Source organism: Camelus ferus, chromosome 15 (genome assembly GCF_009834535.1).
Source record: "Camelus ferus isolate YT-003-E chromosome 15, BCGSAC_Cfer_1.0, whole genome shotgun sequence".
Taxonomy (NCBI): domain Eukaryota; kingdom Metazoa; phylum Chordata; class Mammalia; order Artiodactyla; family Camelidae; genus Camelus; species Camelus ferus.
The window spans coordinates 26,356,616-26,369,251 of record NC_045710.1 but is presented as its reverse complement, the minus strand read 5'-3'; the positions used below and the strand labels follow the sequence as shown (position 1 = coordinate 26,369,251).

The window sequence follows — 12,636 nt, the reverse complement described above, 5'->3', positions numbered from 1 at the left end:
CTTGAGGCACCAGTTTCCATTTTAAAGTATAGAGCAGTATGTCACACATCTGAGTCCCAGCTTCAAAGGAGACAAGGGAATAAGTAAGTGCCATATTTAGCTGCTATAATAGGAAAGCAGTTCAATGTTCCATAAGATATCAGAGATAGGATATTCCCCAAACGTAGGACTCAGGTTTCAGATGCTGGGCAGGCAAAATAAGGACAAATGCCCACTGCAAAGTGTGTCCAGGTTAAAATTTCATCAAAATATTTTGAGATGGGCACTCCCACAACACTTGTGATTTTGTCTCGCTAATTTCTTTTAACTGGCTCACTGATGAGACACAAGTTGATGCTGTAGCAATTCCATAATTCATCAGATCAAACATGCCATCAGTCATGAGTCATCAATCATGAATGCCATTATTTTACATACCACTAAAGAAATTCTGCCAAGTAACCTATGACTTGGTAAAGAATAGTTTTCAAAAGTTTAAAGAACTATACTCTCATGCAAATTTTTTTAAAAAGCATGTCAAAATTTTTAGTTAACTCATTAATCATTGAGAAAACCAGTAAGATGTTAAAACCACTCCAAAGAGAATTTGAGAAGCTAGATATACAGAGGTGATTTAATAGGTTGCTGGGTTAGATTTTAAAAAAACAACAACTACTAGTTAATGTTAGACAAGATTATATCCATAATCATTAGGCTTATCTGTTCTGCTGGACAAAAGTTATTTGCATTTCTACTGGACACAAATCTACAAACTAACCTCTGCCCCTACATAGTTGTAAAATAGCCAAGTAAATAGAAAATCAAACCCAGCACTGTACTGAAAGAACATCTAGTCATCTCTTTTGTCTATTTCCAAGTTCTGGATAATATTTTTGACAGTATCAACACTTTCATATCAAAGCTCCTCTTGACTTACTTAGAGTTTTATCATATGTCAGTTTTATACATACATAAAAAGGAATATGATACTTAAATAGAGAACCCTATGCATTCACATTCAAAGTCAAACTCTTATAATTCATTTTTCAAATGCAAGTCATCAAAGTTTGTATTTTCCACCCATTTTTGTTCCTCATGCCTTCAAGAGCATTGGCAGTGCAGCATTTCTTTTGAGTATTCCACTCCTTTTCCTGAAATTTTCCTCCAAGAAGTGACACCCATTCTGCAATTTTGATATTTTCCTTTTTTTTTTTTTTTTTTTTTTGCTATTATGGTAAGAACACTTAGCATGAGACCTACCTTCTTACAAGATTTTTAAGCATACAATATAGTATTGCTATCTATATCATTCTGCAATCTTTGATGCTGAAGCATTCTTGACTTTTCCAGGTGTCAGGAGAAGATTATAAAGCAAAACCAATACTCATATTCCTTCCTCAAACTGTCTAAGTCAACTAAATCATAACCTAAATACTCCTTGGGCCCCTAGCTGCTGGTGTTGGGAAAGAATTCTTTTTTTTTTTTTTTAACATTTTGTCCCCAGTTCCACCGTATCAGTGGGCACATGTTCCAGGACAAGAACCCCAGGAAGAGCTTACACATCCTGGCCCTTGATTGTTAGTTCTCATTCCAGATTGTAGTGCTCTAGTGTCTTCACCAATCACATTCTCAGTTTTGTCACACTGCGCCAAACCTCTTGTGTCCATTTCATCCCAACAAGTGGACAAGTGCCCCACCTTTATTTCCTGCAGCTAAGCTTGACCATAATGTTAAAGAGAAACTATAGTATGATTTTAAGGGAAGAAAAACAAGCCTTAGTGTCCACAAAACGTCAAAATATATTATAAAACTAGTGGCTTGTTAAGGGAATAGGTGGTGGGTTGTGGAAGAGAATAGGGAGTCCAAAACAAATGTTTATATTATGAGGAGTTAGAATAATAAAGGTATAGTTCAAATCAGAAGATAATGACCTTGGGATGGCCATTTCAAAAGAAGTTAACTTAGATTTCTCTGTCAAATTGGACCCAAAAATAAATTTCATATGGAGCTCTAATACTATTACAGTATTAATAGAATGATAATTATTTTAAGTGATTTCCTGATAAAAGAAAATTATCTAAATCCCCAAACAAAACCAAAAGACAAAAGATTGAAATATTTGGTGATTCAAAAATTCAAAATTTCTTTATGGCAAAATATACCATGTGCAAGTTAAAAAAGAGGCGTCAGCCTATCTACCTGTATCTATATCTTAGATAAAAAAAATTATATACATAATATGAAAAAGAGTTCTAACAAATCAGTAAGTAAGAAGAAGAAATAGACAAATAGGTATTCATGAAGGGAGAAATACAAATGGCCAGAAAAGACATGAAAAGAATTTCAATCTCACCAGTAATGAAGGGGAATGTAAATTAAAATAATAATGATACATTTTTACTCATCAAGTGGACAAAAGTTGAAGGGTTGATATCATGATGTAGTCTAGGCCAGAGCTTCTCACCCACAGTTGGGCTAGAATGTGTTGAAGGTGCTAATACAGTTCTCTCTTCGCTCTTAGGGTGACAAGGAGTTGCCTGAGACCCACAGAGCCTCCCCGCCAGTTGCATCTCAATGCAGGTGCATCTTCTCTTTACACCAGGGCGTGGTACAAATATCACATCATATGAACGTTTCCTTGTGATAAAATCCAGATCGGACTGGTCTAGGGTTTGGGGAAACAAGACCTGCTTGGTGTAAGCCCTCCTGAAGGACAATTTAGTAGAGTCTGGCCTTTGTATCAGAACTTTCACTTTGGAAAATCTACACTGCAAAAATATTTACACATGTTCAGAGAAAAAAATTTATAAAAATGTATGCTCATTATAGCATAGTTATTAATTGTGAAATATTAGAAACAGCCTAAATGTCAACTGATAGAGCAATGACTAAATAAATTACATTACACGAATATCAAGGAATACTATGTAAGAAATGAAAGAAAGAAGGAAAAAAGGAAGATGTGTCAAATGAATGTATTTTTATGATATATTATTACAATAAATTGTATAACAATATGTATAACATGATTCCATTTATCTTAAGACAGATATGTACATGGATACATATATATATGCACACACTCACGTGTCTGTGTGGTATGTGCATGTGTGTGCATAAATGTATGGATAAAAGTCTAGAAAGACAGACTCCAAAATCTTAAAAATGTTTATGTTAAACTTCTGGCCAAAATAACTCTGTAAGCTACCAAATCTCTCCCCAACAAAAAAAAACTCATATAGTATTAATAAATATTTTTAATGCACTAAAAAGACATAGCTGTGCTCAAAAACAGGATAAACATTCCTGTGGTCCAGAAAAGGAACAGAGGTACACAGAGGTGAAAAGACTCAGACTTACTGGGCTTCCCAACAGGATATTGGAGAGGCTGCCAGGAATTCAAGTCAGGCAGGGTAACGGGACTGTGGAAAGGGAAAGGAGCCAGGGTCACCGTGTGAAATGGGAGGTGAGAAAGACTTCCTGGTGGTGAAAAGAGAGCAAAATAGAGCTGCAACTCTTGCTCTGAACTCCCCCAGCTGATGTCTGGGTGGCAGGAGGAAGCATGGACAGTCAGACCACAGTGCACTGATCTAGGATGCCCACTGGCTCATAATTAGAAGCTGCAGGAGAATCACAAATCACTAATGGGAGACCTGATTTACAACAGCGGACCCGGGTGGGTCACATGGAGGCTATCACATCACCCAACAGGGAAAGGTGAGATGTGGGAAACAGGAAATACACACACACACACACACACACACACACACACACACACAACTCCTATTCAAGATGAACTTGCACACTCAAATTTAGAAAGCAATGTGGCCAGAGATAGTAACTTTGAAAACGTGATCCAAAAGTTTCACTTCAAGCTATTACACCCCAGAGAAAATTTTGCACATGTTCACAAGGAGATGGAGATAACTATGCTCGCTGTACATTTGCTTATGAAAATAACAATTGCAAATAACCTAAATTTCCATCAATAGGGAATGGTGGATGGACTGGGAGAATATACTTGCAAATGATGTGACTGACAAGTGCCTAACTTTCAGAAGACACAAACAGCTCATATAACTCAATAACAAAAAACAAACAACCCAATCAAAAAAAAAGGCAGAAAATCTAACCAAGCATTTCTCCAATGAAGATGTACAAATGGCCAATAGGCACATGAAAAACTGTTCAATATCACTAATTATCAGAGAAATGCAAATCAAAATTACAACGAGGTATCATCTCACACCAGTCAGAATGACCATCATTAAAAAGTCCACAAATGATAAATGCTGGAAAGGGTGTGGAGAAAAGGGAACCCTCCTACATTGTTACTCTGTAACTCAGGGAAGTCACAGCATCCTTTAGGTTCCCATCTCCGTGTGACACATTCTCTCAGGCATGGCACATACCTTAGGCAGGGGTCTATTTCTTCTAATCAGAATGATGCAGCACAGTTCATCAATAATCACAGCAATGATATGGTAATAATCCTGTACAGTGTGTATTCTATAAAAATATCAAATTACTATGTTGTACACCTGAAACTAATGAAATATTGTAAGTCAACTATCCTTAAATTTAAAAAAAAAAAAAAAGAATCATACCATCAGATCAGAAATCTACCTAACCAAGTGGTTTTCAACTGGGGTGATTTTGCCCCCTAGGGGACATTAATTTTCCCTGTCACAAGGAGGGGAGTGCACTACTGATATCTAGTATGCAAAGGCCAGGGATGTTGTTAAATATCCAACAATGGACACGACAGCCCATGAAATAAGGAATTATCCAGCCCAAAATGTCAGTAGTGCTGAGGCTGAGAAACCCTGTTCTAAGCTGGACACAGAAGCAATTAGGGACGAAGCCTCTGGCACCATCTCTAAGGGGACAGGGCACAAACTGTTCCAGATTCTGAAACTCTATTCATGTAAGGGTGGTCTTTATTTAGCAAACCTACATATATTGAATACTTTTAATTTCACAAACGAGCTCCCTCTTCCAGCATTTATCGTGCTAATTAACAAGTAACTAGCTTCACCAATTAACAAAACAAAATTTTTTGACATCCAGTGTGCTAATTAGCTATGATTAAGCTATAGATAGCGGAAGGCATGAGAGAGACTTAGGAAGTAGCAAATATTTCAATTTAGGCAAGATGTCAGGCCCTTATAGGGAAGTCTCAGTATGTAAGGCCAGCAAACCAGGTTAGAGCAAGAAAAGAGACCTTTAAATGTCCTCTGGGTCACTTTTATACAAATTCTCCACAGACGTAATAAGCACGCAGTAAGCATTAAGCATGAAGGGCTGCTAACTCTCCCTTTGCTGCTCATTTGGGTGGATTAGAAATACCAGCAAAGAATAGGCACACTTTGCCCCACGTTGTCATCCTGACTGGGAGCTGGAAATACCTACTTTCACAGAGCTGAGTGATTCATTTCCTAAGTATGTAAGAGGTAGTCTGCTCTTCACTTAGACAAATCCTGCCCAAAAGATTTCAGGGAACTGTACATTTTCTAAATCACTAAAAATTCTGTACATTCTCTTATTTCTGAAGAGCTTCTCTACTACTGCTCAAAAGTGGAGGGTAAAAAACCTTAGAAACTTCAACAAACTTTGAGTTTTACATATCCTCCAAAGGAAAAAGAGTCAAGATATATATTTATTCATTTAGACATGTGTTGGTTGCATCATAGATATATGTGTTAAAAATAATACATTTTAGCTTCTTTTCCTAATCTGATAAAAAAGGGACCAAAATTGATTATTAAATAAGTTATTTAATCAGAGTGGGAAAATCAAGATAGAAGCCATGGATGTTTGGGATGGAGAAATTTACCCAAATATAAAGGTTGTCAAAGTTGAAAAAGAAATATGCTCCACATAAAAGTTGAAGTAATTGATTTATGTTAAATAATCATAAAAATTATCAGAACTTTCTAGCACATAAATCTGCTAATCACTTTGTAGATAAGGGTTATAAATCATATACAATAACTTGGTATGTGAGATTTAAATCATTTTGTCATCATGCAAACATAAATCAGTGGGGGAAAAAAAAGCCTTGTACTAAATTAATACTATTCTCTGTAAGAATGAGAGATGGTATCAGTTCTTTGTTTAAAAAAAAGAAAAAGAAAATGTGTCAAAACCCAGAACACAGAGGTCATAAAAGCATTTTCAAAAGTTATTATTCATAAATACTATGAAAAGATTAATAAGTTACAATCAAATTGATTAGGCAACTCAAGGAGCTTACTAATGAATAATACACCAAATAATCAAGTACATTTTGTGTGCTTTATAAACAGATGAGGCTACTCTATGGCATTCATTGGTGAAGAAATAAATTCTGATCATTCAACTACAATAATCCCAATGATGGAACAAAATGGATGGCATACAAAAAATAGAGGGAGAGGTTCTCCAGAGAGCATGGATTTTTTTTTCTAAGAAAATTTATTTAATATGTAGGTAGTGCTAACTCTTTAGGGCCTTCACAAATACTCGTTCAATCGTCATAATAACTCAATGATATAAATCATATTATGATTCCCTTTTTACAAAGGAAGAAACCAAGGTTAAATAATTTGCCTAACGTCACAGTAAAAGGCCGCCACAAATCCCCAAGAAGCACTAAGTAGCTGAGATTTATAAAAAAAAAGTTTAAGTCAACTAAATATGTTTGGAGTAAGAACACAATAGGTCTTGAATCTGCTGGAGAAAATGGTTTACAGATTACACAAAAAGATAATTATTTCATTCCAGTGTGGCTTTATCTTTTCTATCTGAAAAGGACAGAACTAACATCTATCATCAGTAGGGAATCAAAGACATACAAGTAAGTAAGTTTTAAAGAAAGCACCTAATGCTAAATGAGTTTAGGTCTCTAACCCAAATTAACTATATTTCAGCAGATTAAAATAGCATGCATGTATGACTGTGGTAAACTTTGAGAAATCATGAAAAGCAAGGCAGGAAGAATGAAACTGGACAGAAGCAGATTTCCTAATTTTCAAAAATGAGGAAGAAGTTCTGCATGTATCCCTGGCAAAATGTTAGGAGTGATTAGTAAACAGAAGTTTATAAGCACTTGGAAAGGACACAGTGATTGCCAGAAGTCAGCATGAGTTTACTGAGGAAAGACATGGCAAACTAACCTCGTTCCTGTTAGGATCAGGAAAAAGGGGCAGCAAATCTTGTGCATCGATGATTGCTGTCTATGTCTCTGACAAACAGGACTGGCTCAACAAAGAAAAGTGATGAGTTCAGCAGTATGCCTTACTGAACAGCAAGATTTATCCACCTGCATTCCTGATTAAAAGACCAAGATTTCTAAATTGGGTCAGACTGCTTGAAAATTTCCTCCCAAACATGCAGGCCTTCAAGTAGCCCAACGTGACATTGTAGCCAACAAAAGAAAAAAAAAAATCGAGATTATGTGGGTGAGTAGGGGGACAAAAGATAGTAGATGGTGTGGTCAGCACAAGTAACTGGCTATAGGCTCCAAACAAATACAGCCCCAGAATTTGTGGATAGGGTAATAGTCTCTAAAACAAAAGCTAGTAGAATCAACTTAAAAATAAGTGATGGCAATCATCTACAGAAGAGCTTCATCTGAATCTGTTTGCCATTGAGTTTCTCAAAAATCTAAAAAGATTCCCAAACCTGATTAAGAGGCCAAAATGTCTTAAGCATAATCAAGATTACCTGCTGATATCACTAATGGAAAGAAAGCTGTAATCAAATTAAATTTATTAACATCTGACTGAGGAAATTATGAGTTAATAGAAGGGTGGTAAGCCACCTGGCATCAAGAGAAAACAGAGCCAAAGAACAAGAATTTGGCTGGGTTTATCCGACATCATCCAAAATATAGCAATATTACAGTTGGCATCAATGGCATTTTTTGTTAATATTTTGGTGACCCTCCCCCTAGTCTTTTTTGTAAAGCATATTTGTAAGGAATCACATACTTTTATCTTTTTCCCTAGCATTATAATATAAGCATTTCCCCATATTATTAAGCACTGCTCATAAATACAATCTTAATGGCATCAAAGTATTTCTTAATATGGAGATGCCATAATTTAATTAACTATTGCCTTATTTCTTGTTCTTAAAAAATCTTTCATGATTTTCAATATTCTGCAAAAATGAAAAATTTTTGTTCTGCGTTGTATTCTTTTCTCAAGATAGATTCTGGAAATAGAACGAAAGGGCCAAAGAATATTAACATTTTAAAGCTCTTGACACATATTCCTAAATTGCTTTCCTCTGCTCTCTCATCAATATGATTAGTCTGCAAAACAATTAAATCTTTGGTAATTTAGAAGGTGAAATTACACCTCATTTTAATTCACATTCCTTAATAAAGCTGAAAATTTTTTCATATGTTTGCCACTTAATTTTTCTCTTTCGTGAATAGTGTTCATGCCTTCTGTCCCATTAGTTTTGTAATTTTTCTTATGAATTTGAACAAGATCTGTTTAAGAAATTAAGCATTTCTTTGTCATACATATTGCCAATTATTTTTTACCAGTTTCCTTTCAATTGTACATTATTTCTCAATGTTTTACATGTTTACATAATCAAAATTTTTCTTTCCCTGTTATTTCTTCTATCGTTTTTAACTTAAATACCTTCCTCATACTTAGATTTTAAATATTCTTCTATTTGAATCCAGGTTTCATTATGGTTTTATTAATAACACTTAACTAATTAACATAGGATATAATTTGAAATATGATATGAAATGTGGATCGATCATTGAGGGAGGAACTGTAAACCTGGAGTTTCTTGCTGAAGACTGAAGGGTTCACACCCAATACCGGGCACCCCAACTCTGAAGACCTGAAACTCAGCGACTGGCCCCCAAAGCGCCTGGCTTTGAAGACTAGCGGGGCTCACACCCCCCAGACCCAGGAGGCTGAGAGGAACTGAGAAAGGGCTCTGAACAGGGCTAGCCTGCAGACTCACCCGCTCCATGGCCACAGGCGCAGACCTTTGAAAAGTGCCGGACTTTCTGTGAAAGAAACTCACTTGCTAATTTGAAAGCGATGGTGCGAAGGGCCTCAGTGGCAGGCACACTCTCTGGGGGCGAAGCTGGTGGGCGCCATCTTCCTGCTCTCCTGCTGGGGTGCTCAAGCCTGCAGGCGCCGTTTTTGTTTTCTTTTTTTCTTTCTTTTACTTTTCTGTTTTCTTTTCTTTCTCACAGGGTGCGCTTTTCTCCCCTCTACCGCACACAATGTGCTGGTATCTCCCAGAACGCAGCCCTTACACGAGTCTGCTGGCCGGGTTTTTACACCTCCTGACGCCGTGTTCGCGGCTGCCGCCCAGGAGGCGCCCCTTGAACTCCGCTTCCCGTGGCCGGAAGGCGTGGAGTCCTCGCTCCCACGGGACTGGAACCACCCGAGAGACAGTTCTCCGCAGCGCCGCTCCCAACGCACCTCCTCTAGGGCTCAGCACGAACAGCAATGGAAACACATCTCCATCTCTCTGAGAAAGAGGCCCATTTGCTTGTCCTGGAGCTTCACTGAGGGGCAGGCTCAGGGCTGGCGCCACAACAGAGGCTGTAGACGGTCCTGCCCTTGGGGAACTAGGTCGCCGCCATCTTTGCTCCCCCTCCGCCTCCTCACAGCGCGCTGCTGTCTCCCACACTCGAGCGTCTGAGCCGGGAGTTTTAGCCTGCCACACAGGGGACACCTCCACATGGCCAGGTTCTGGTGGCTTTTGCGTGTTGTTGACTGAAAAAAATGCACAACGGAAAGTTGAGAATTAACGTTTTATTCTGTGGACTTGCTGAGGACTGAAGCCCGGGAGGCAGAAGAGGTAAGAGGGGAGCCAGGATATATAGGAGCTTTTGCAACAACAACAAAAAAGTAGTCGTAACATAAAAAGATTATACTCTTAATTAAAAAAAAAAAAAAAAGACATCTCAAGTTAATGATTTTAGTGCTTTTCTCTGTATGGGAAGATGCAGGAGTTTGGGCTCGTTGAAATCATTCCTTTGATGTGCATCTTAACTATCTAGGGCCAGGATCCTGTTCTTCCCCATCCTGAGTCCCCTCAGGACTCACCAAGGGGGCGACTGCAGTGGCTGCTGGCTTGGTGGCCACAGCATCCGTTGTTTGCTGACGTGGCAGGCGGCATTCTTTGTCCACAACGGGTCCCACAGCCCTGTGTATATGTGTGTGCTTTAAAAGCTGTTGCCCGAATCTGGGTGCGGACTCAGATCCTCCCTTTGGGGACACTGACAGGTCTGGCCACAGCCTTCCAGGCCTCAGAGCCATTAAAAGGAGGTAGGCTGCTGGACAGTCACAGAGGCTTGAGAGACCACCAAGAGCTAGGGCAGGGTTGAATAAGGTTCATCCACACGAGCTTTTCCTTTAAGACTGGAAGTGGCTGTTTCACCTAATGCATAGAAACCAACACAGAGAGTCAAGCAAAATGAAGAAACAGAGGAGTATGCTCCAAATGAAAGAACAAAATAAAACCTCGGGGTGAGGGTGGGGGAACATTAATGAAACGAACATAGCAATTTAATTTACCTGATAAAAAGTTCAAAACTTACCTGTATTCGCGGATGAGAAGACTGAGGCTGAGTCAAATTAAAATGGAGATTCACTCTCTTCTGTAGCATTGACAGTTTTATTCTAAAGAGTGAAGGTATGTTTTCAAGACTTTTTAAAAAAGAGAGAAGTAGGGATCTAAATCTTGCTCCACTTTCTTATATTGCTAATTAGGTGTGTGCAACTAAAATGTACTGAATAAATCTTCCTTACTGTTACCAAATTAAGTCGCATGTACCCTGCTCAGGCCCTTGCTAGGCAGAGGCTCTTTCTGCCTTGGCCAAGGAGGGTACTTTTTCCATTTGGGTTTAAGCAAGCAAATAACGAAACCGAAGCTGAGATGGATACGGTACAAGCTTTATTCAGTGACCAAAGAATGGAGAAGCAGGAATTTGTTCATAGATCAACGTCTCATCTATATGGCAATAGGGATTTAATTTTTAAAAGTACAAACAAAGGGAGGAGGAGTGAGGCTAATGATGGGGAGGCTTATGCCTTAGTCTACTGTGGAGGAGGCAGTGCTTTTTCAAGAGATTGGGGTACCACCATCTTTTTATTCCTTTTTGGTCCTTGGTGTCTGGTGGCGGCTGTCAGTAGATGTCATTTAATATGCTGTAGTAAAATCAATGTATAATGAGACTCAGGATCTGTTGGAGGTCAGATTTGTTGGCATCTTAGCCCCAGCTGGTTCCATCTGGTTTTTGTTTGTTTGTTTGTAGCTTCCTTTCTTGTCTCTGGACCCTTAAACTTAAAGATTTACGTTAACTCCTGCTAAAGGTGCGGGTTGGCAGGTTTTGGGCAAGGACACTTTTGCTAAAGGTGGAGGTTGGAGGTTTTTGAACAAAGACTTGGAGCAACTCTGGCAATACTACCTTTCTTATTTATGGTGCTTCCTTTAAAATATATTAACTTATTTTATACAACAATGTCTATTTAGGGGCTAGGACTCTTTTTGATCAATCTATCTATTTAATATCAGTATTATAGTGTTAATTATTATAGCATTTTAATAAAATGTAAGTACAGCTATAAACTCTCCACTTACAAAAATTTTGTCTGTCCTCCAATTTGTTCTTTTAGTTATCCTTGAAATAACTTCTTCAGATTCAAAAAAATACCCATGAAATTTTACTTGTAATCCGTTTCATTAGAGTCATCATTGAAACACCAATATTCCAGGACTAATATTCAGAAGAAGAGCAATAATACTCAATGCTCTTCCTGAAACCATCAAATAACCATGGTTTTGAGTCTTTGTTGGTTTAAAACTTTTGACACATTAGTATTGTAAATGCCTTGATATTGGTTAAATGGTGCCCTAAAAAACAGACTTAAGTGTTCCGTCTAAAAACATACGTTGCCTATTAAAATAAATATTCTAGCATCAAAATATTGTCTTTTTAAAAGATAACAAAGGAGAATTGCAAATATTGTGTTTTTAACTGAGAAGGTGAGAATCAGAACCTAGATCAGTGTTGATCCCACCAATATTCTGAGTCCTCGTAAGTGCTGACTAAAGTAGTTACCTATACGGCATCAATCTCTTGAGTAAAAGAACCAAAAGTTTGAAGAGGAATATTAAAAGTCAACTCATGATTTACAACTGTTGTTGAAGCCCACTGACAACATCCCTGCCAAGTAGTATTCAAATTATGCTTAAGTATTTTCAATAATAGGGAACTCACTACCTCCTGGGACAGTCAGTTTCAACTTTAGAAATCTCTGATTTTCAGAAGTTCTTACAAAGAATGACATTAATCTCCCTGTAACTTCCCAGGTGCAGAAGGCCTAATCTCTGTGCTACCTCAAAATCCATCATATATTTAAAGATAGTTTTCATACAATCCTTGAATCTTTTCTTCTCCAGGCTAAGCATATTCAGTACTCTCATGAATGTCTCATCAATAAAGATGCCTCTAATCTCCTTATCATCAGTTTATCTGGCAATCCCAAATTGTTTTTCTAATATGAAGGGAATAGGGAGTGGGGAGGGGTCTTAACTTTCAATATCTGTCCTTAAAATGCAGAACCAGGACTGACCACAAGAACCCAATTGAAATTACCTAATACATAGAAACAAACACAGAGA

At 37.8% G+C, this 12,636-nt stretch overlaps 1 long non-coding RNA gene across 1 annotated transcript in view; it reads right to left on the bottom strand.

Moving 5' to 3' along the window:
* Positions 1-9,845, bottom strand: part of LOC116668936 — a 291,619-nt gene extending 281,774 nt beyond the window's left edge. Inside the window, exon 1 of the long non-coding RNA XR_004326233.1 lies at positions 8,956-9,845. This is a non-coding gene — a long non-coding RNA (uncharacterized LOC116668936). The remainder of the gene's footprint in view (positions 1-8,955) is intronic.
* Between the last annotated feature and the right edge of the window lie 2,791 nt (positions 9,846-12,636).